This window comes from Prinia subflava, chromosome 15 (genome assembly GCF_021018805.1).
Source record: "Prinia subflava isolate CZ2003 ecotype Zambia chromosome 15, Cam_Psub_1.2, whole genome shotgun sequence".
Classification (NCBI taxonomy): Eukaryota; Metazoa; Chordata; class Aves; order Passeriformes; family Cisticolidae; genus Prinia; species Prinia subflava.
Window position 1 is genome coordinate 6,365,544 of NC_086261.1, and position 24,374 is coordinate 6,389,917.

The following is a 24,374-nucleotide window of genomic DNA, read 5'->3' on the forward strand; positions in this document are numbered from 1 at the left end:
TTTTGACTGGCCCTGGGGGGCTGAGAGCCAAACAAGAGCCCAGTAATGGCTGCAAAGAAAATAAAGTGCTGCTTTCCATCTAGTGAGTGTGGGTCACCCACAAATGGCTGTCAAAGAAAAGGGTTTCAGGCAGGAGAGTCAGACACAGCTCTGCAAGGTGTTAGATGGCAGAAATCTCCAAGGGGAAAAGAGGATGGAATCTTCATTGCTTGAGATACTTCGAGTTCAACTGATAAAACACTAAAAATAGACACTGGAGAACTAACTGAAGTAGCAGAAGTAGTGTGAGGGTGTGGGGAAGCCTGATATGTGATCTAATGGATGTTAACTTCTGTGATCCTACTAAGCCATAGTAATGAGACACATCATGTGTCTCTCTGTGCCAAACAGAACCAGCTCCCCTCCTCACTCAGCCTTTCAGCACACTCTCCATCTGCCATATTGCACAAACCATACAGAAAATAAACCACTGAAAACAACCAACACCCTTTATAGGTAAGGGGAGGTGATAGTCCACAGCTTCATTTTTACTTTTTTAATAACCATCCCAGTGCTCTGTTCCAATTCATAGCAAAGCATTATGCACAAAGAACAAAACCCTCCATAGTACTTTAAATTTCTGTGTCTTGTTCTCTCTTCCAGACTCCTGATAAATTATATCAGGGTGAGGAGTTAGATGTTTGCTGCTGCTAGGAAAACCCCTCAGGAGCCTGCAGGGCATTGAGTTTCCAGGCTCTTGCTGCCAGTGCTAGAAGAGATGGGTGTTGAAAGCAGCATGCTCAGGTCTGAGGAGCAGGGAACACCACAGGTTATTCTCCAGACTGGTGCTGAGTGATGTCAGTAGCTGAGAGGATGCAATGGCTGCAGATGAGAAGAGGGGATCACCCCAATTCATCTGAAAGCGAGGAGGGATGGGAAAAACTGGAACCCTGCAAAGATGCAGATACCAGCCAAAGTCCTGATATTTTGAAGTGAATGCTCTTCCATCATTAGCTGTCACATCTTGCACAATTAAATTGTGTGTGAGACTAAACATATTTAAACAAACATTTGCAGAAGTAATTATCAGATGGCGTATACAGTCACAGTTAATGAGCAGGCAAATTCTGCCCATGAATTCTTAGCTTTGAAATGGTTTTAAAAGTACAGATTTTTTCCAAATCGCCTCATATATGCACAGCAAGATGTCTTCATACACAGCTGTAAACTTCTGACCCCAGGCTATTTTCTTTGTCCGGTGATTTCAGCATAAGCTGCAATATTTGCTTTATTCTTCTGCCCACTACAACAGCTGAAAGAGTAAGTCAGTTCCTTTTTTTATTTTAGAGATGCTCGGAAAAGGAACCGAATGTGATTACAGGAGTAACCTGATGGGGCCTTACATCGGCACAGAGGGATGAGCCTCCAGTTTCATTTTTGGAATGAGACACTTTGTGTGGAAGGAGTGTCTGTGGTTTTAATAATTACACAGTTGTAAAGGAATTGCAAATAGTTTTCTTGATATTTGGATTAGTGGATAAATCAGATTAATGATAGAGGGAGAGATCTGTTTGTGTGTGCTCATAGAGGCTTTCAACAATTCTTCATGAGCCACTGAAATAAACTGTTCCCAATTTTTTAAAAGTGTAATTTCAGTATCTTCAATGAGAAACATTCATGTTAATACCATTCCAAGACAATTAGTGCTGTGCAGGACAAAGTTTGCCATGGGCACCTTTATTCTCAACTTGGTGCAATAAATAAGGGCTATTTTCAGGGATGTTAACTGGATTCTCTGCCCATGTAACACTAATCTCTCAGATGTGGTTTGGCCTTGAATATATTCATGCACCAATGCTCTGCCTTGTGACAAACATGACAAAATGGATGCCAACATTTGAAAACTCAGTGCAAAAGAGAGAGCCAAAATCAAAGCAAAGGATTTTGAAGGACATAGTTATGGACGAGAACCAAATCTTATGTCTATCTGTGTAGCATCAAAGGGGTTTTTTTTTAATATTTGAGACCTTAATTATGTGAGGCATTTAATCTCCTGTTTTGTTAAGTGATCTTGGTTGATGAGGTGCCTCTCAGCTTTCCGATCTGTTACTGTAAGCACACAAGTGCCTTTCAGCTAACCCAGGCAGGCAGTGGGGAGGAGGAAGCTAATAAAAAGGGAAACACAGCTTTTGCTGAAGTTCTCAGATGTCATGGCTATTAATTTGGTCACAAATGAGTTCTCTGGGCTGGCAGGTTACCCAAGTCAGCCACAGCCCACCTTGCTACCAGAGCAGGTATGCCATAGTATACAACTTCACAACTTCACTAAGTGCAAACTCAGATACATCTGAGGATGGGTTAACTGCTCTGTGTTGACCAAAAATTTTATAAAATAGTTTTGAAGACAAAGACCTCATTAGCTGAAGTTGTCTGCTGGCTGTAATGACATCCTGGACACCTGTCAGTGAAGAGCTGCAGGGATGGAGGAGGCTGTTTGATCCTAATCTCCTTCTTGGCAGTCTGGATCAGTTCTGTCTCTGTTTGATCTACCAGAGGTTTAAATGACCAGTGCAGTGGCCTGCTCTGCAGCCTGCAGGGCTGGAGATAAGTCTGCAGAAATACCCAGCTGACCTTGGAATGAGCTTTGCTTGGATTTGCTTGCAGGTGGTGATCAAAAATACCGTATGACGGCTGCTTAGTGTGAAAGAGATCCCTGCCACACAAAAGCGTGTCAGTGGTGCAAAACACAACTTGCTCAGCCTGGCATGCCAGAGATGCCGTACCCCATTCTTGACATGGGCTTCTCAGCCCAAGCTCCTCAGAAATAATTGAGAGGCAGTCTAAGGTTACAGAGTGAGGGGAGATCCTGACGGGCCAAATGCCGACCCTGCAGTGTGTCCATCTCCCTGCACGCCCCACAGGCCTGCTGCTGCAAATAGCCAGCCAAGCCCATGCTGTCTCAGCAGCCTCTGGAGTCATTGCAACTGAGAGCAGAGAGGGGAATAGAGAAATTATGTTTTTATATGGCTCTCCTGGCCTGGGGAATGTGGAGTGATGAGTGTCTGTGAGCTGGGTTTCTCACTGAGAACCCCCTGTGGCATTAAGGACAACCACCCTACCAAAGCCATGTATATATTCAGCATTAACTCTTCAAAGCTTGCCATGCTGAACCGTATTCCATCACTACATACATGCACAGCCTCCAGTGAATGTCCAAATCTCCTTCCTGGCATTAGGATTTGTGTCAGCATAGCTTTGATTTCCTAGGACTCACACAGCATTTTATACAGCACATGATAAAGCAGCTTCCTTTTCCCCTCCTGAGAACTGAGGTTATTTCAACCTACTGCTATGAGAGATCTGCACTTGTTAACAGGCCAACTGTGTGTGCTGCTGAACAGAGGTGCTCAATGGCCTTTTGTGCATTTCTGTGACTTGGAAGTGTGTCAAGCTGAGGAAAACCATGGTGCATTTTTGCTGACCCTTGTGCACATCAGCAGTTCTGGTGCAGAAGTACGAGAACCATCTGGTGGGTGCTTGTCAGCTTGCAGAGCTGGGCTGACTGGCAATGGGTACAGAACTTGTGTGTGAGAAAATGAGGCTTCATGAGATGAGCTGAGGAACTTTCTGGCTTTCTAGCACTGGAAATCTCTATAAAAGGAGTCTATTTTGTTCTCAAGATATGAAGCCAACCACAACAGTCTGTTACAGGTACATGTTGTAACACACAGGTGTTGGCAAAACAGTTGGTGGGCGGCTGATGATGGAAATTCAGAGCAGTTTTTAAAGCAGTTCATGCTCAACCATAGGTTTTGTTCATGTGCCTGAAGTGCATGGTCCAGGATGGGAGTTTCCACTCTGCATTTGGATCTCTGTGAAACACATACAACTCCCCTTTGCCTTCCTGAGGAAGGCATCTCTCTTGGTACTTATTTTTCATTTGGCAGGTTTGTGAAGATCCATAGAAAAAGTTTGGGCAGGTATTTCACGCAAGGATATGAATGGGAGAAAGTGCTTGCATGTTTGGATAAGCTGGAAATATTTGGTAATATTTGCCAGTACCTGGAGGACTCTCCTCTCTCACATTCTGTAGTTTGGGAGGTCTCATCCAATCCATATATACCTGCAGAGGAAATCTGAATAGTACAGGTCAAGGATGGAGCACTCAGGTCCTAGACAAAGATACTGTTGCACTTCCACACTGTACATTCAATTTCAGCCTTCATAATATTTGCAAGACTCAAGCAAATATTGTCAAGTGACCTAGATGTTGACAGTTTCTCTTACTGTCTCACACAAAAAGCAAATACACCCATCAGCTCTGGCATGCATTCAAGCGAAGCCAGGGGTGCCATATGTGTTCACATCCTGGCCACGTGTGGTGATGGCAATAAATAATTGGTTGCAAATGCACGTGTTACTTTCCTGATTAGTTGCTTTACTGTGGGATCTGCTGTACTGATTAATTTTAATCTACTTTGTATGCTATTTAGATCTGAAATTGAGTACAGTACAGGGGATGAGGAAAGGACTATAATTTTTTGGGAGTATACTGCATTTGATTAATTTTATAGACTGTGTTGATAAAAGCTTTTATCTTAGTCTGCTATTAACTTAACTCTCTGTGTTTGTCATTTTTCACTCCTGGGGTCCCACATAATTCACTTTCATAAACTGATCTGATGGACGTTTTCTGATACTTCAATAAAACCTTTTGGCACAGATTTGCCTATCCCTTGCTTTGCACGTACCTGCACAACACTTGCTGAAGACAGAAACAGAACTGTATTAAATTAAAAGGTGTATTGAAAAGAACAGGATAGCCAGAGCAGATGGCTGTAAACAGAGTGCTTTGACAAAACACGAAGCATAAAGCCCAAGTGAAAGAGAAAACTGTCCAAGGAGATTAAAGACAGTTTTTGCAGCCTGCAAGTCCCCTTTCATCCCTCCTGCTTTATCTACCATCTATCCCACGGGGCTGAATGGAGGGCAAGCCTGCAGTTATTTCTTGAGCCTCTTCTGGGACAAGGAAACACTGTCTGATCTTCAAAGGTCTGGCACAGGCAGTAGGAGGCTGTGTGAGTTACTTCTGTAGCTGCTGTTAGCAAGAATCACAGAATGGTTTGGGTTGGAAGGGACCTTAAAGGTCCTGCAGCTCCAACCCCCTGCTATGGGCAGGGATGCGTTCCACCAGACCAGGCTGCTCCCAGGCCCCATCCAATCTGGGTATAATTTATTAGACCAGGCAGGAGGGGGATGAAATGCCACCTTTTTTGCAACACACCTGCACAACAGACCTTATCCCTGTGGGATGGCAAAGGTGATCTGTGGAGCTCTTCTTGTTCTTTGCTTGCTTTTATTTCTTGTTTCTGTGTTACGGTTCCAAGCCTGCCAGAGTTCATGGAGTGTTTGGACAACATCCTCAGGCCCATGTGGGGTTTTTGGGATGTCCTGCACAGTGCCAGGAGTCGGAGTTAATAATTCTCATAGGTCCATTCCAACTCAGCATATTCTATGATTCAGTGAAGTTACAGGCACAGATGTAGCAAGGCAGCAGGTGCAGGTACCACATGGACTTCGCCAGAAGATTTTTTTAGTCTGGAGGATATGTAATGATGAAGTGAAATAAAATGATTTGTACCTGTCATAAATCCATGTGGGTGTGGTTCTGCTGGGGCTGTCAGCAGAGATGTTCCCTGACCTGTTTGCATGTTCTTTAAACAACAGTAACTGCAAAGTTTAGACCAGAAGAAAAATCAGTATTTATATCAGGGCTTCCAGTGATATATGTGAAGGGGAGTTTAGAGAGCTTGGTGTTAGCACAGCTTATCAGCACATGGAGGGGCCCTGTGAGCTGCAGAGGTGGACCTGCTAGATGTGCCCCACCAATTGAGCAACTAAAATGACTTCTGCATGAGCAACTGATAAGCACTGCCTCCCAGAATTGAGAAATCACCACAAAGAGCATGATGAGCAGCTGGGGTACGTGGTGGGTGGCACCTACCTGCAAGCCTGCACCCCTTCTCCTCCCAGCAGAGCCCCACAAACTTTCCACAGAGTGGCAGAAGAACCCAGGGAACTTGCTTTTAATTCATTAACCTAATTTTGTAGTGTTTGTGTTTGTGTTTCGGATGGGTTTTACTGCAATTCACCCATTCCACACCATCACCTGTGCCAAGGGTGAACTCCAGTGACTGAAGATTGTGAGACACTAAGAGTTTTTACTTTCTAACTGAGATATATATATAGTACACAGGAAAGGGTTAACTTCTCCTGAAGGCTGCTTTCAGCCACAGTCCATAGTTTTGCAGCAAAGATTGCACCTCTTACAGGACTTTAGAGATGATAATGGTAGAATTTGAAAATTATATTAAAATCTCTCCAGGTGTAGCTGCTGTTATTCTCAGCTATCAGACACTGGCTTGAAACAATCAGGAACACAAAGAAAACACCACACACTCTTGTCAGCCACACTAATGCTCAGTATCTCAGTTTTGTAGCCGCTTGGATACGATGAAAACAAATCTTTAATAGCTGCTGCTTCCATCATTGCACTGCACTCCGTTTCCTATTCAGTTGCAAGGATAGCTCACTTCCAGCAAACAGGAACAATGCACTCCTATTGCTAATTCATGCCACTACACACAAATGTTCAGATTATGTTGTGCAGAACCAAATTCCAGTCTCATTCACGACTGCAACTCACACTTCAATCCAGTTCCCTAGCAAGAAGCAGGGAGCCCTGCAGCAAAGCTTGTGACAAATTAAAACCTGAAAGAGGTGATGAAAGAACATCTGATATATTTTATTTTTTTAATATAAGGCCTGAAAAGCAGACCTGGACATATAGCAGAGGATGGAACCCAGGGGAACAAGTGTCAGAGATGATTTGAAGGCAAATGATTTGTCAGGAGGTTGGCATTCAGAGTGCTGCACAAATTTCCCTTAATCTACTGCCTCCCTGTTTTGGTTTGTGGTGATTATGTGGGTGCAGACAGGATATTTTGATATAAGGAATTTGGGGGTGGATGATTTAAAGACTAAAGTAGAGTGCAGACTAATCTTGGGGAAATGCAAGGTAAAAAGATGTGTTAACTGCTGCTGAGAGCAGGGGCTGGGTGTCTGAAGTGGCTGATACAACCTTCCTGTGGCACATGCTTGGTGGTCTCTGGTCCTGGGGCATCAGGAGCCCACCCACAGGCCAGAGAAACCTGGACCCAAATCTAAACTGAGATCCTGTCCAATCCCTTGGCAGTCTGGGGAGCTGCCTGCCCATCCCACAGCGCTGTCTACCTTTGCCAATTCCCTTCCTGAGTTACCACCAGTGCCTGGCACTCCGGGGATTTGTGGGCAGTCAGAGAAGCCCACTTTGGCAGGGAATATTTCTCTTAGGGAAAATTACACCATCCCTGCTGTATTTTGATTCACCTTCTGTGACTGCATGGGCCAGGATACCTTCCATGAATGGGGCCAACCAGCTGACCTTCCTGCTTTGGTGCTAAGCTGCTGCACTGTCTTTTCTCAATAATTTCCATGCTAACTTCCTTGCCACCCAGTCTGGAATATCACGACTATGCTAAATGCTCCTGGGCATCTGATGACAGATGATCTTCACACTCTTCTGCTGAAAAGACAGCCCAAAACATTTCCAAACTCTTTGCAAGAGCAGCACATATGAGCCTACGTTCATGGGCATGTACACAGCTGGTACAGACTCAGGGAGCCCCTGCTTTGGGACCTCTGACCCCCACAATGTGACAGGGAGGCACCTACAGCAAGACCAGGGCTGTGTCAGCTCCAGGAGAGGCAGCAGAAGACAGAGATTGATTTGCCAAGATGGAGCTGGCAAGCAAAGAAAACTGCATTGATGGACAACCAAGAGGGTAGAGCTAAAGATCTCGGTGTTCTCGTTGTGGAAAATTTTAGGCAGGTGTTCTACCTCGCTCACGATTCTTTCAGGTGCGATGAAGGCTGGGCTGGGTCAGTCATTGTTCCGTCGGTGCCTTGCAGGGGACAGTCAAGACGTGGCCTTTCACTAGATGGTGCTCTTTGCTGAGCCATCGCTGTGTCTGACCGCCCTTCTTGGATCTGGGAACTTCCAAGGGATCTGCCTCATAAGCCCTTCTGGTACAGATGGCAGTAAGGCAAAGGAAAATATTTTTTCCAGAGTCTCTGTTCTTATTTTATTGGACCCATATAAGAAAAAACCTACTGCTTTGTATCTGATTGTAAAGGGTGTACAATACTGGCACATTCCAGTCTCTAAAATGACTAAAATGTATAAGCACTGAAACCATTTTATTGTTTCAGTTGCTTTAAACTGACTCAACAGGGCATAGTTTGGAAGCCAATGCCAAGTTCACATGCAGGGTTTTCAGCAGATAATCTACATCGAACACAGTGTTGGTATTTCTGTCCCATTACAGAGAACATGATGCACAGGAATTACCTGCAGCCTTCACCCAGTGCTCTGATCAGCAGCAAGGTCTCTGGAAAGTATTGTCAAGTATTTTTGGGGTGGTTCTCACGAAGGGACACATGTTAAGCCCAGCACTGATACCATCTTTGTGGACATGATCACCCAGCCACTGCCAGGGCTGGCGGGATACACGTGTGCAGCAGAAAAAGCCAAGTGGAAATGTTGGGCCACCACATGTACACATTCCCAAAGAGCTTCCAGCAAAAATGGTAACTTGAAGGCAAGTCACCACCACAAGAGATCAGGCATCTTCACTCTGCAGGGCCTCCTCCAGCGCAGCCACACACGGACCACAGACCACATGAGCTCATTTGCTAATGGTGGGTTGCTGTTCCACTGCTGTTCCGGGGCAAGGCGTGGGATCGGGATGGGAGATGTTCCTTCACCAAACCTACACACTGCACACAGCCCTAGGAGAACCGGGAAAGAGGGTGAGGAGCAGGACGAGGCTGCAGGCTGGGCTGGTGGGACTCCAGGGGAGCTGCTGGGCTTGTGACAGGTACAGATGTGCAGCAGATCCTGTTCACAGCTGGACAGCTTGTGCTCTGGGCACTAGGACAGGCTTTAAGTGCTGGAAATGGGAGCGCCAGAACTCCAACACCCACCAGAACAGACCCTACAGCTGGAGCTCAGCACTTGGGAAGGCAGCATCCTGAAATCCCAGAATGGTTTGGGTTGGAAAGCACCTTCAACATCACCCAGCTCCAACCTCTCCGCCATCGGCAGAGACACCTCCCACCAGCGCGGTTGCTCAAAGCCAGATCCAGCCTGGCCTTGAACTCTTCCAGGCATGAAGCAATCCCCAGGTCCTCCTTCGATAAAAACAAACCCGCGGCCTAAGCAGCTGCCTGCGCGCTTTCACACCCGCACCACTATGTTACACACACACCGCCGCCTCTCCCGCAGCCGCCGAGCAGCCGGGAAGGGGCGAGGGAGAAGCCCCCGGGGCGGGGAGCGGGGCTTTCCCCAGGGCTGCTCACGGCGCAGGGCAGGCACGGCCGGAGCTCAGCCCCAGCGAGTGCCGTCGGTGCCGCCCGGCTCCGCAATGCCCGGCCCCGCAATGCCCGGTGCCACCGCTCGGCCCCGCAATGCCCAGCCCAGGGTTGCCCGGCCGGGGCGGCGCATGCGGGGAGGCCGGGCCGGGCCGGGCGCGGGGCGGGCGCGGCGGCGGCTCAGGTTGCGAGGCGGCAGCCCCCGGCCCTCCTCCCCTCCTTCCTGCCCGCCTCCCCGGGCGGAGAGCACCGGCCCGGCCGCCTCCTCCGCCCCCTCCCCGTCCCCGTCCCTCTCCCTTCCCTCCCGGCCCCGCTGCCAGGGGCGAAGCCGCCCGCCGGGCCCCGCGGTGAGTTTGCCCCGCCGGAGTTGGGCGAAGGGGTGGGGGAAAGTTTGGGGAGGCCGCCGGCGGGGGCGGAGGGGTGGGCGCTCCCCGGGGACGGGGGTGTGCGGAGCCCCCCTCCCCTTCCCGCGCCCTCGCACGCTTCCCCCGCCCTTCCTCCTCCTCCTCCTCGGGTGGGTTTTCTCCGCGCAACTTCGCGTGGAGCCGCTCCGGGCGGCCCCTCTCCTCCGCGTGGCTTTCTTCCTTTTCGTGTTACGGCTCTTGGTAGTTTTTCATTTATTTGGAGCGTTTGCTCGCGCGGCTGCTCCCCGCCGCTATTGTCTGCGGGCCGGGGCCGGGCGCGGTCCCCCCGCAGCCGGGCGGGGGCGGCGGCCCCGCTGCCGGGGGATGTGCGGGGACAGCCCCGCTGTGCCCGGGACACGCACCCGCCCGGCCCCGGCCTCCCTCCACGCTGGAATTGCGGATATCCCCGTCGGAACCCCCCTCCAGGCTCGCAGACACAACTTTGTAGCTCAGTTTATTGCACGGAAAGTCACCGGGGATTCCTATCAGGAGTCCCCCGGAACACGATGGTGTTGGTGTGTGTCTCCTTTGGGTCTCAATGGCCTTTGATGTCACTCAGAGGGTCATTGTCGTCGGGTCTATTTCATGTGTTCACTCTACTGCTTGAAAATATTATTATTTTTGTTTCTTCTCGAGTGCAGACTCTTCTGAAGCAAATACAGGAGTTTCTGGATGAGTATTACGAAATAGTAGTTTTTCTGAACCTATAAACTGTTGGGGTTTATTAATCCACCTTTTGTGACTGTGTTGTCCCTGCAAGTCATATAGGGAGTGGGGATTTGCTGAATCTGATTTTGCTGACCTCTGGAATTGGTTCTGCTCCAGTGTCCTTTCCAGTGCTTCATGTTAGCTGGAGATTGGAAGTGGGAAAAAAAGTGATTTATAAAAAGTTCTTTTTTTTTTAAGAGTGTGCTGTACCAATTCTGCTGTGGGTGCCCAGATAGGGATTCAATAAAGGGATTAGAAATCCTGCACTGCTGTAGGACAGTTGGTCACTGTGGCTCTCTGTAATCTCCGTCAGCCGTAAAACTTTAGGTACTCATGGAGATATGCGATGCAGTAGAAATATGTAAAGCATGTAGCTTCAGAGCTGAGTTTAGACAGTTGGTCTGAGATCTATGGATGTCTTGTGTACTGAGAGTTTTGGCTAATGGAATCTAATCGGTTTTAAAGGGCCAAGCTACATTAATTCTGTTCATGATGACTCTCTTTGAGTCCCTTGTTGGGTGTGTTTCTCATGTTTTGCTCGCCTTTGCTGAGCTTTTGTGGAATTGTGAGGGTGAACCAAGTTAGACATGGGTCCTTGAAGGTAAGATACTAATGATTCATTTATCGTGGTGTTAGAGGAGGTGTATTTTTATACATTCATACCTTAGTAGTGGGAGTAGATTGATGTTACCCTCATAACATCCCTGCCTGTGGATGGAAACTTGAGGAGCATTGGCTGTGCTTTGGGACACGGTGACAGCGCCTTGTTCACACACTTGAAATTTGGTTTAGTTTTTTGTTTTGGTTGTTTTTTTACAAGCCTGATGTTAGGGTAGGGGTGCATTAGGCAAGGTGAGGATCATCTGGGCATGTGTTTTCCCTTGGCACGAGTTCAAGTTGTCCTCGTTCATGGGTTGGGCCTCTCCGCTGCCCTTCTGTCCTTGCAGCGCTGCCCAGTGCTGGGCAGACGGGCTAGCCTGGGGCTGTTGCTAGAAGGGCACGGATGCTGGGTTCTGCCAGGCAGACAGGTTCTGTAGGTAGCCTGAATGACGAGTCCCCTGCAGGTAGTGTGGATGAGCCCTGCTGTGTGACGGTGTTCCAGCCTGGATTTCCTGCCCGGCTCCGGCGGCCGCGGATGGCCGGCATAGCCCGAGAGGTGAGGACACGACGTGTTCAAGTGAGAGAGTCCAGCCAGGGACTGCAGCCAGAGAGAAAGGCAGCAGCTCGATGTTCCTGATTTACAGCTTCGCTGCATCAAAGGAGGGAAACACATTTAAGAACTCAGAGCTTCTCATAGGAACAGAGCTCTGCCAGGTACTATCCGATGATGGATGTTTTTAAACACAGTCTGCGTAGTGCAGCTTTGAGACTCAGGCATATGCAGAACTCACTAATCTCTCAGCAGGATATACTTGTGAGTAAGCTGTGTTCTGGTCTAGGGTACACTCCTGTGTTAAGAGGAGGATTAAGTACTGTTAAAGGAATCTGGTTATTCTATCCAAAGCATGAATTAAGAACAGCAGTCAATAAATTATCCTAGAGGAAAAAAAATTGGTAGGTTTATTGGTGGTGTTCACATGCTCCTGTGTTACAATAGCAGTGGGGTTCTTTCATGTAATTTTCTACTGGAATAATAAGTTTTAATAAATAGCTACTTAACAAAAAAATGGTTAGTAGGAGCTGCAGTGCCTGCTGTACCTATTTCTTTCCCACTGTTTCCAGGACACCAACGTATCAGTTTTCTCTGCCTGGTATTTGGTGGTGATCCACTCACCAATAAAACTGACCTTGAAGCAGCTTGGAAGCTTTTCTACTTATTACTGTAGCTGGTTATCTCTGCAATCTACTTGAGTGCTATTAAATGCTGTTTCTATAGGGGTTCCCCACGCAGGCAATAAATAGCCTGAAGTCAGCTAAACCACACAGCTGATTTGTATGGAGGAACTATTTTGGCTTTTGGCTTTGCTGTACTGGTGGAAGGCACTGCTGGGAAGTTAAAAGCTTGAGCAAAAGGCTGGATATTCCAGGAGGCCATAAAGGCCTGATATGGGCTCCCTGTGTGATTGTGGCCCCACGTTTTACCAGTGTCCCGGATAGGGAGTTGGCAGCTGGCACAGTTTCCAGCTGGAGGATAACTCCTATTTGCAGGCACGTAAGAGGCTGGATGTGGAAAGCTGTGGAGGAAAACACCTTGCAGCCTGCACCTTGTGATTACTGGGTGCTGCTTGGTGCCAAGTGCTCATGTGCGTGCTTGCATTGATCACCTGTAGGACAGATAAAGGTAATGAGTGACGTTCTAAAGCAGCTGATAGCTCTGGTGTAAATAGAGTCCTTCTTTGCTGCCCTGGGGTTTGCCACAGGGGATATAATCCAGCTGGGAGCCTGGTTAGAGCTGGCATGTACCACCTGGTCAGTCACGTCCAGGAAGCCCTGCACCTTTTGTAAAACAAAACTTGTTTTCAGGGTGTTGGATATAATGCGATTTTTATGAATAGCTTAGTCATGCTTCGCTTTTTTTTTCCTCTTCTAAAACAGCTGTCAACAATCTCACTGTGGGGAGGGAATTGGCCACTCCTTGTACTTACTGAATAATCAGACACTTCAGCCTGGCATTACACTTCTTAGTGGCTTTTGGAAACAAAGCCGTGGATGTGGCACAATGGCTTCTTTTTATTTATTTATTTATCAAGCCAGCCTTTTTCCCTTTGCAAATGACCTTTATGCAGATCTAGAAGGCAAAGCCCATCACTGGGAGTTAGCTGGTTAGTTACTTCAGTTACTGATAAGAAAATATGATGGCAGTGCTCCAGGAAAAGCAGCTATGCTGGGAACTTGTTGCTGCAGTGAAGCTATACAGATCTTTTTCAGAAGGATATACCTCTATATATTTATAGTGCTTTGTCCGGGAAACAGGGTGACTCCTCTCATAATGTCTGCATAACAAATCAGCAGCGACGCCACAAATCCTGTAAAGAGTTTATTGTCCTTGAGACGGCTGGTGGAGACATGGAGTAGGTAAAAGTTTCAGTATCGTGCTAAACTTGAACTGCAATTTTGTCATCTCATCTCTTTCGTGTGTTGGTGTAGCGTAAGCAGCCTCTTCCAGTTCCCCAGCTGGGCCTTACTGGGGTTTTTGGGTCTGTTCAGCAAACCAGACTGGGAAATGGATCAAAGTTAAGAATATATTGTTGTTTTTCGTATGTACAATTCAACTTGTGTCAATTAAGAAAAAAAGTGCATTCCGTACCTGCATCAGTTACCTGACTCATGTTCCTTTATTGCCAGCAACTGCTCTGGCAGGGGGTTGGATGCTTCCAACAGGAGAAACCTAAACTCTTGGAAGTGCTTTTCCAATTGCAAAGAAGGCATTTGACTGTGGTGCCCATCCCTGTTTTATAGCATGTGAAGATGACATGGGAGATAGATGTTTCTGAGATAAGCCAGTGAGTTAAAAGTCAAAGTGTTTAATTTTTAAGTTCTGTAAGACAGCAGTTATATCTGTTGAGAGCGAAGAGAAATCTCTGCAAATAAGTTCTGCCACTTTAATAATTTTTAAGAAGTTTTCTTTATAACCGTTTTAGATAGGCTGCTAGGTTGTTGAGGAACACGGGAAGAAAGTGCAGTCACAAATACTTTTAAGTAGTCAACAATCCTTAAAAAGTACAAAGTGTGATAGCTTGGGAAAAATAAGCTTTAGTTTTGTTGTAGCTGTAATGGATCATATGTTGTGACATAGTCAGGCAGTCTAACAGGGCTGATTTACATGTATTCAAAAGAAACCTAAAAATCTGATGTAGAAGAGTTTAATGGATAGTTTGTAATATGGATGAGAAAAAGGTTAATTCTTTGTTGGCATAGTGATGAAGTTCTCACAGTCCAAATGCTCAAATATTTAATCTAGGATTGGAGAAAACATAAGAAAAAATTACCCCAGAATCTAGTGTCAGCACCTTCTATAGCACTGGTGTTGAGGGCTGGAAATACAGTATATTCCAAGTGTATTTTGGGTGTGAGGTTGGGTTTGGTGCCTCTGGGTGAGGTCTGCCTTAGGGGCTCTCATGGTTGGTGAAGGACCTTGATTGTGGCCTTGGCTGCAGAATCCAGAATGGTGCTTCTTCACCATTGAATTTGTAATTCTGTAGCACAGGTTCTCTTGGCAAAGTTAATTCTCTTGGAGCACTTGGATTTTTCTTGAATCTCCTTCCCCTTATAGAGACTGTGAATTCACTTTCATATTCAAGATGATCCAATCTCTTCAGTCAAATTTATCTTTTTATTTTTGTGATTTCGTAAGTTGTACATGATAAATAATTTTCCTGTTTGACTGCCCTTGTCTTTTCAAAACTGGTCATAGTTTTTTGTTCAGTCAGTGTGGTGACTGAACTGTCACTACTTTCTTGTAGGTTTGGTCCTTTCATGGGGTCACCTTTCAATTTCCTTGGAAATCATGGGGTGGAGACTGATGGCTCATTGGATTCTGTGGAGCTGCTCTTCTGAGATAATATTTAAAATGCATGAGCACAGGTAGTTGCAGCTGATCCATTGTGTCCTTGTTTCAAGCACTTGTAAAGTTTTCTAATAGACTATACAAAATTTGCCACAACTTCTGACTGCTTCTAGCCTCTTTTTGTATTTTTTGGCTACTTTCAGGTGGCTGATCTAATTTTCCGGTTAGTCCCGTTGCTGAACTGTTTTTGCCTTAATGTTACATTTGCAAAATACACAGTGAGAGATCTCCTCAAATTGTTTTTTAATGTGAGATGTTATTTACAGCGTGGCAGCACTGCTGAGATTAGCCTGATCCACTGTAAAAGGAAGGATTTAAGGATTTTCTTTGTAGCAGCTCCTTCAGATTTTATTTCTGAGAGCAAGGGAAAAGAAAATAAGCTACGAATTATTTATTTAAAAATGAGGCTGAATTTTGGTGACAGTTTTTTCTCTGTGAGTGTGATTTAAGGTGGTCATCTTCAAGGTCATTTGATGACGATCACAACTTTGTGTGGAGCGAAAGTGCCCAATGTGTCACGTTTGAGTCCTCTGTGCTTTTTATCACCCATGACTAATGCAAACTGGAGCAGCAAGTTATGTTAAAATCTGTGACATATTTGTATCTTCATCTAAACCATATCTGAGGTTTCTGGCAAAGTTACTTGGGAAAGTAAATCTTTCTCCCAGTGTGTCTCTGTCCTCAGTGGTGTAACTGTTCTGTAAGTCTGAATGCTGCACTCAGGAAAACCATTACAAACAAAGATTCTGGCACGGAGCAGTTATTCTAAACCGGACTGTCTTCAGGCTCAAACTACTGACTCACCCTTTTTTTTCCATGGATTAACACACCTGGCATGTGTCACGCATGGATGCTGGCAGACTCTTCGTGTTCTTGCAGGTATCCCTGTTCTCAGCATAAGGAAGATCAAACCAGGAGTGTGAGTGTGCACAGCGACCTGCTGCACTTAAAAATCTCCTGGTGGAAGTTGATGTTGAGCATGGGTTTGCCCAAAAGCTCCTTTTGCCATGTTCCTCATGTTGCTCTGCTTCTGCCACTTTTTAGGGATACACAGAGTGGCTGCTTGTGTGAAGTCTCTCCCTTCAGGGCAACAATACAACAAACTGTGTTGGGTCAGGCCATGGCTTGTCTGGCCTTGTTTCCTGCCCCGTGGTGTTGGTTGTGGGTTCATGGGGAGGTGTGAGAACGAGAAAAGTCCACACTTTGGACTGTGGACACTGTGGGGTTCAGTACCAGGATGTGTGGGATATGGGGCTTCCCAGCACGTGTGGCTATCAACACCCTGCCAAATCTTGAAATTTGCTGTCGGTAGGAAAAGAAGGAAAATAAGGGATGGTAGGAGTGAGATTGCTGGAGGGAATGAGTCTTGGTCACTTCACACACACTATTTTCCCTCCTGAGTTTCCTCTGGGATGCTGAAGCCTTTGGTCCCATAATAGCAGTGGGACAATGAATGCTTGGATGGAGGAAGCAGGTGTTAAAGGAAGGGGGGAAATGATTTATTTTGGGGGGAAGGGGAGGACAGGATGACCATGTTTGACTCTTACACAGACTAATTTCTTTTGGCTCATGAGCTTGTGCACAGCGTGCTTCCTAATTGCTGAACCCACAAATAAGATGGCAGCAAAACTGGGACTTTTTTTGAGTTAATATCATTAGTGAGTCAGCCGAGGAGTGAGGTTTACGTGATGTACCTCTGGTGTTACGTGATGAATTCTGTTGTTTTGTTCCCTGTTACCATAAATCTTTTACTGCAGCAGCAAGGCTGCATTGCTGATGGCACTGGACATCTTCAAGTCTGCACTTTGTACTTGGAAGTGCTGGTTTTTAATTGTCTAAAATCAAACTGGAGCTGATTGAGTTTACCTGTGGCCTATATTGAAACAGTTTCTGTAGTGTGATCTGAAGGTCTTTGAGTTGGTGCAGAGGGCGATTCTGAGATAAAGTAAAACAGGCTGCTTCTCGTTCTGTGTAGCAGATGTGTTTGCATCCATAGCCCAAAGATTTCCCATCCTGGGAGTGATGACAACACTCCATTTCAGTGGGGTTTTCAGCCTTTGCAGGAACCTCTCTTGAACATGGGAGTCAGTTTTTCCATCACTGAGTGTTTTGCAGCCACTCCACCCATTTTTATGATGAGTGATCATCGTCTGAGAGCACAGTGGAGCACAAGAGGTGGTGAGCAAACCTTTTGTTGCATTAAATGTAAATGTTTATAGTTTCTCTTCTAGCAGCTGCAGAGAAAGTAGGTTGTCTCAGCTGGGTAGAGAAATAGACGAAACCCTTTTTATATGTACTGTCATAAAAGAAGGCCTTTGTGTAATAAACATTCATTTCACAAGGTCCAGGTGTCTCTTTACACTTTTTTGTGATTCAAGGTGAAATGTTGCTGCACATTTGTTGACTGCAGGTTTTTCTCTATTGTAGTGCAGATGCCAGCAGGAAAATACATACACTTTTGTCCTCAGCCCCATTATGGGAGGATGCTGGAGGTTATGGTTATGTTGGTGCCCCCTGTGTGGCTGCATTTGGGTGCTGGTGGCTCCTGCTGAATTGGGCACAGGAGTGTGAATCCATTTGTGCAGTGGGGGCTTGGGAGTCTCCAAAATTTGGAGCTGCTTTTCCACCCTGGCTAGAGCTACTGATTAATTTTGGACGAGTCTTTTGGTTATGTCACCCAAAGAAGAGTGTGTGTGTAGCATAGAGGCTGGGATTTGAGCACTTAACTAGCATAAAATGCTTTTAACCAGCTTATAAAAGTATTTTCTTCAGTGGGTGCCTTTCATGTCCCTCTGCAAGATGTTGATGGGAGTGAGGTGATGGGAGCAGGTTTCTTGAGAGCTGTCCCATAGTTAAAACAGGGCTTTGGTCCCTGTTTTCATGGGCAGTGTATTAATCTAGAAAAAGAACTACACCGTTGGGTGAAGAGCTTACAACTTAAAACTGTGGAGGGTAAATATGTTTGCATGGAAGTTAAGAGGATTGTTTGTGGAGTGCATTGAAAGTGGGAGAATTAAAGAAGTACTTAAGTGCTAACTGGCTTTGTGTCATGCAGGTCTCGTACGTTTCTTTCTCCCTCCTTCCACTCAGTTTCAAGTTGTGTTTGTTAGGAAATTTGCCTGTCGGTCCCACACATTTTTCTGTGTCCTAGGAATTTTGCGATTTACCTCTGGGTGGTAAGGTGGTAAAATGTTGTCTTTTCAGATGGCATTTCAGGAGAAGAGGTGTTCTGCTGAATGTGATGTTCTTCCTTCTGCAGCTGGAATTGGCTCTACTTAAACCGCGGGGTTTAGTGCTTAGACCTCCCTGGTTTTTGCTTTATCAGATTACCCAGGATTTTGGCAGGACTTTGTGCTACTTTTTCTTAGCCAATCGACTTGCATGTGAGTGTTCAGTAACTTTCTTGCTTTATAATCTCAAAGTTCAGAAGTCATCGGGTTCCTTGAGACTAGTAAGAGATCCTATCCCAGCAACAGCTTACGGCGGGCATAGAAAACACTTGAGTATGTGGAGAGCAAGTTTTGAAATGAAAATTAAAAACTACTTGAGGAATATGGAGGATCTGTGGCAAGGAAAGTGCTTGAAAATGTATACATCTTCCTGAAGCTACAAAACATGAGTGTGCTTTTTACCCTTTCTTTGCTGGATTATTTGCAGGACCCATCCCCTCTATGATATCAATTAATACTGTGAGAGGGCAGATAAATGGCAGTCAAACAGTTACTGTACAATTGCACTATATAAAAAGATTAAGCATTATGATAAAATGCATCGAGTGAGTATAAACTTACCAAGCTTTTTAATACTCTGCTTAGGGGAGTCCTAATTTTCCCACTTCTCTCCCCGCCCCAGAACTAATTTGTAAAGTCTTTGCCAATTTTTACTAAAAATCTAGTCTGATCAGTCCTACTGATATTAATTAAGAAAGAATAATGCTGTTTGCATAAATACCTGGGGCTTGTGATATCTCAGTGCCAAGAGAAAACGAGGCCATTTTGGAGGAAATGAGCTCTAAGTCTTGTTGAAGTTTTTCTTTGGATAAGTACATCACTTGGTGTTTGCAGTGAGGAAATAAATTGTTTTCTTTGCAGGGCTTTTTTTGATTCTTAGATAAGTGTAAGCCACTGGATACCTCAGGGATGGAGACTTGCTTTGACATTTGATGGAAGCTGGCTGAGGAATAGGAGCTGTTGAAGTGTGGTTGTGGTAATGTGGCTGTGATGCTGAAGAGCAGCATTTCAAATTCCCACACAAGAGATGTGCAGCTCTGTGTACTTGAGACCTTGTTGCTTCTGGCTGGTTGGGAAAAAAATGCTTATGATGGAGAGGAGAGAAAGAACTGTTGGGATGCTGCTAGATGAAAGCCTAGCAGCAGTGAGGAATTCGGGCATACGCCCGAGCTGGGGAATGCAGTGTCAGGCACTGGGAGTGTGCCTTCCAGCCAGGGAGAGCAGGGTGGCGATGGCAGGGACCACCCTGCACATTGGGAACTAATTGTCACCTCTGCTTCGTGCTCAGCTTCCAGCTGGCCCTTGTTGAAGAGCTGCCTTTTGAGTGTGTACTGGGCACTCAGCAGCATCCTGTGATGAGACAGGAGTAATCCTGTTTTCTGCCTTCTCTGTGGTTTAAGCAAACTTGGATTTACTGCTTAGTGCAGGATGCTGAACCCCTGGTGCTTGATGTGGCACGTTCTGGGTGTAGCTGCCTTGGTCAGTGTCCTTGTCCTGCCAGGGAGCAGAGTCAGGATCAGAACAGACACTCGTTTCCCATTGCCTCTTTAAATTATCTGTGCTAACTGCCTGATGTCTGCCTGTTGTTCAGCAAATAAATTTTGTCTCATACATCCAACCCAGAAAAGCGCTTATATATCCAGCAGCCAGGAAATCGAATGAGTCCTGAACTATTCTTAATTTCTTGTGTTTCCTGTGGTTTTATTGTTTGTGTTACCAGCCCCAATATTTACATACTTTTGAATGAGCTTTTCTTTTTTTGGAAGATACTGCTTTGTTTGTATGCCTTGCAAAACAGGTTCTTCCATTTTTTTTTTCGAATAACCAAACAACTTACTTTCTCAAAGGAGTAGGAGGAAAAAAAAAGGAAGATTACAGCAATCACCAAAGGGAGATATCTAAGAATAGATTTTTTTTTTGGTTGATAATATGCTGAGACTCATTCTTAACTTGCATCTATCCTTCCAAATGTCCTTGGGCTCTTTTGAGAGCTTTGTAAAACTTGTTGTGTATGAAATTAAGTGCTTGTGGGTGCTTTATCTGAATAGCAGATGCTTTTACAGTTGATTTTAAATGCAAAGGTGCTTCCATGAAAAGTGCTTGTAAGAACAAAGCTGTAGTTCCCACTGAAACCCCAAAGACATAGGAAGACAAGTCGGTGGAGTCTGCTGTGTTAATGTTCCAAAGTAGTGCTGGTGAGTGTTGTTCATCTCCGTGTCTCTGGAAACTGTAGTCCTTTTTTTCTGCAAAGTAAGGAAGATTTCACAGTTACATTCCGTGCCTTTCTTCTGGATATGGAGGACTGATAGTGATGTTCTTCAGGAGGTCTGCCCCTTGGTACATCAGCTGGCTGCCTTTTCCACAGCAGGTTTACTTTCCTTTAGTAATCCTTTAGGAAGTAATTTGAAATTGCCAATTTTTTGAAAAAGGAAGTGTTCTCCATAGAATTTGTGATAGGCCTTTATTTGCAGGTGTTACTGTTCTGTGTTGAATTTCCCACTGATCTTCATATATTTATTTCTTTCAAAAAATGAGACGTAACTTCAGGACTTTTTCTTTCAAATCTCTTCTGCCTGCCGTGAAATAAAACCTATTTGCACGTTGATGAATAGTGGCTGGGAAGCCTGTCTGGTTCTGCAACAGGATCTATAAATAGCATTAGTGTCTGGTTTACTTTGGGAAGGAAGGTGTCCCGTTGTGGCAGTGGCAGGAGGGGAGCCTTGCATTCATTCCCAGTAAAGTTGCCCTGTCTGGGCAGTGTTCACCAGCATCAAACTTTGAGAAACATGATACAGTGTCTCTGCTGAGATACAGAACCCCTTTGAAAGCTCCAGAAAATACTGACATTTATAGAAATGGGTAATACTGGCCTTTTTATTTTCTCTGTCCTTCTGCTATTGGCTCAGAGAGGACTTGGAGAATCATAATGGTATGAAAACTCTTTCCCCCATCACCCTTCCTATCACTTGCTGCACAGAGCACCTTGGGATGTGCAGAGCACATTGTTGCATGTGGTCCATGTCTAAGGCTCCAGTGTGTTGGGGTGGATGGGGCAGCACTTGGAGTAGCTGTTCTAGTTGCCAAACTGGATCTGGCAGCTCATTATCAAACATGTTGGGTCTCAGGATTGGGGTTTGGATGAATGGCTCTGAAACGCACCCTTCCACCAAGGATATTTTCAGGTTTGGTCTTTGGAGCATTTGGTTTGTGGCATGGTTGCTGAAGGAGAAACTGTCCTCAATGCTAGATCAAATATCAGTTTATTTTGGAAAATGCAAAGAAAATGTCTAGGTGGTTCAGGAGTGGCACAGTTAACCATCTCTGATACCCCAGAAGCATTCATGTGTGCAAAAGGGCAGTGGCTGGTAATTAAAGTGGATGAGGCTTGGGATAGTTGTGTCCTGTTTCATTGGCAAAATAAAAGCAGGTAAAGTTTCAGAACTGGACTAGAAAAAGTTTTAATTTTCACCATTTTAATGAAGACGATGATAAAACGCTCTTTGGCTGCATGGTATTTTCCTTTCCTAAACTGCTTGTGGCATGGTCATTGCTGGATGTTGTGAAATGTAAATAACGCCAAGGTAGTGAACTCAGCATTCCCTGCTCCTTGGCAGCGTTGGTGAATGGAAACATCTGTCCAGGGCCTCTCTGGTTCTCTTTCCTCACACAGCTCCTGCTTCCAGCACAGTCCTGCAAACCCTCTCCTTAACTTTTCCATGTCTGCATCTCACAAAATGGAGGAAAATCTAGAGGGTAAAGGGAATGAGGAATTTTTTTCCCCATAGTGGGTATTTTAGCACAAGTCATTCAGATTTCTGGTGTTCTGATGCCAGCGTGAGACGTGGGACAGACCTGAGCTCCTGCTCTTGGCACAGTCCAGCTCCTCTGGGTGTGCATCTCTTGCATTTCACTCTCAAATCACTCACTTGGCAAATGCTGAACTACTCCCTGTCTCTCCCATTCGCATTATACAAATAGACTGTGGCAGGGTGTAAGCTTCACTAGAAGGGATTTGTTGGTTTGCAGGTGTGGGGATGGGTGATAGGGGCTGAACTATTTTTTTACCTCTTAAAGAGGAGTGGGAGGCAGAGGGACAACACAAAACTGCAGCAGCAAGTGGAGAAGGAGGGTGGGAAACAACCTTGGTAATTCACCCTGACTGGAATTCCTCTGAGCTTGGATAGGAGATCTTAGTAGATTTTTACTTTGTGGGCATAAAAAAAAAATGCAAACAAAACCCCAAAACCTAGGTAACCATGCAAGTCATGCAGGAAATACATAGTGAATGTTTTGTGATTGGGAGAGATAGTAACTGGGGCTTCAGAGCTTTAGGTTGGCTACAGGATGTAAATACTGCTTGTGTTGGTATGGGTGGGTGTTGTGTACCAGGTTCATTGACAGTTTGGACTCTAAAACTTACTTTATAAACTTCAGACAGTGCTTTGAAGATGTTTTCATTTCAGCGAGAGAAATTGTTATTAGTTTTGTCCTGTTGGTGGAACTTGAAATTGAGATGTCCTTACAAGGTGTTTTCATGGTGATGTGTGGTTTTTTTTTTTTATCATAAAATGGGAAAAATGGATGGGAGAAGAAAAAGGAGCTCTTGTTTCTTTTTAAATGGAGGAATACCAAATATTTTTATCCCGTCTCTCACCCCTTGTGCATGTGGTAAAAAAGAAGTGTCAGTATTTAGATAGATGAAACATCTTTCTAGCACAACATTGGTTTGAAGTGAGGCTGCATGGTTGAGTTTTGATGGTTTAGGGATATACTAAGTGAATTAATACAGCCATCTGTGATACATTTATGAAAACTTTTTTTTTTAAGCTTTCAGTGTTTTTTTCTTTTGCTGTCAATATGTAAAAAATTATTTCTTTAAGGGAAACTTTAACTGTGCTTGCCAGGGACTAATTCTGCCTGCAGTATATCCCGTTCTGAAAAAAGTGGGCTATTCTTAACATAAATTACATACTCAGAATTAAGTAAGATTAAAATTACAGTGAAGACAGGCTAATAAGGGTTTTACTCTTCTGAGGAATTTGACTTAAAGCTTGCGTTGGAGCCTGAAGTTGAATTTGAGCTGCCAGTTGAGCTGAAGTGTAAAGTGCCTCCCAGTCTCAACTGGAGTAGGCTAATGCAGAGTTTGAAACGAATTACATTTTTTCCCTCTCCTTTTCATTGGATAGATATATAAAGAATTATTCTGATGATTTTATTTTCCCCTCTGAGTAGTTCCAAAAGCTAATACAAAGCATCATTGCATAATGGAGGGGTGGGACAGCAGAATGCTGCTGTGATCTCCAGTGTTGCTTCAGGATTTCCAGCTCTGTAAATAATTGCTCAAGGCAAAGATACACTAATACTATTTGATGAACAGGAAGTCTACAAATAGCCAAGGTATTTTGCCATAATTACGTTTGCAGTGGTTCAGATGTTGAGCCTTACCCATAGCCAGGAAAACCAGTGGTTCAAAAAGATAGATTTGTAAGAACATATGGGTGAAGAGATGGGATGTAAGTGTGAAGGAAAGTACATAAGCAGATTTGAATTTAAAGGTTTGAAAAACATAAAAACGTTTCAGGAGATGTGTTGCTGGCACTGCTGCAATGGCTTGGCTTTGTAACAGCAAAACAAAACCATCCAAACCCCCATTTCTTCAGAAAGGGCCAGATACTCTTAGTTGTTTATTTGTTTTTAATGGATTATGGTTGTCTTAACTGATGTGCTGCTGGTTCTGCTCAGGGCTCAGTGGTATTTGTTACTGTGGTAGTTTTGCCTCATGCTTCTCACACCCAAATCTTTCCTTAGCTCGTGTGATGCAAAAATCCTTTTTTTGATTGTGTTGATGACCAGAGCAGCTAAGTGTGAATTTTGAGCAGCTGGTTAGGTGACACCCCATGTCTCCCCCAGACAGTGAGGGTGTTCAGGCACTTCATTAATACTTAACTTGAGCCATCTCAATGAGATGGCTGAAGGAAACGAAATACTGTCATTAAAATAATGCTGCCAAAAATGCCTGAAACCAACTATATTGGGAGACTGACTCATCCTGCCCTTGCTCTGGGGGCATGGCTG

General features: G+C 45.0%; 1 protein-coding gene across 7 annotated transcripts in view; it reads left to right on the top strand.

The window, feature by feature from the left end:
- Positions 1 to 9,743: 9,743 nt before the first annotated feature.
- The window catches only part of AKAP13 (A-kinase anchoring protein 13), a 205,516-nt gene continuing 190,885 nt past the window's right edge, over positions 9,744 to 24,374 (top strand). For 4 of the 7 annotated variants that reach the window (XM_063412788.1, XM_063412794.1, XM_063412791.1 and 1 more), the window contains exon 1: positions 9,757 to 9,797. The gene's annotated coding sequence lies outside the window, so the exon portion shown is untranslated. Of the gene's footprint in view, positions 9,798 to 24,374 lie in introns of all 7 variants that reach the window. The other 3 variants (XM_063412789.1, XM_063412790.1, XM_063412793.1) reach the window with 3 other exon arrangements.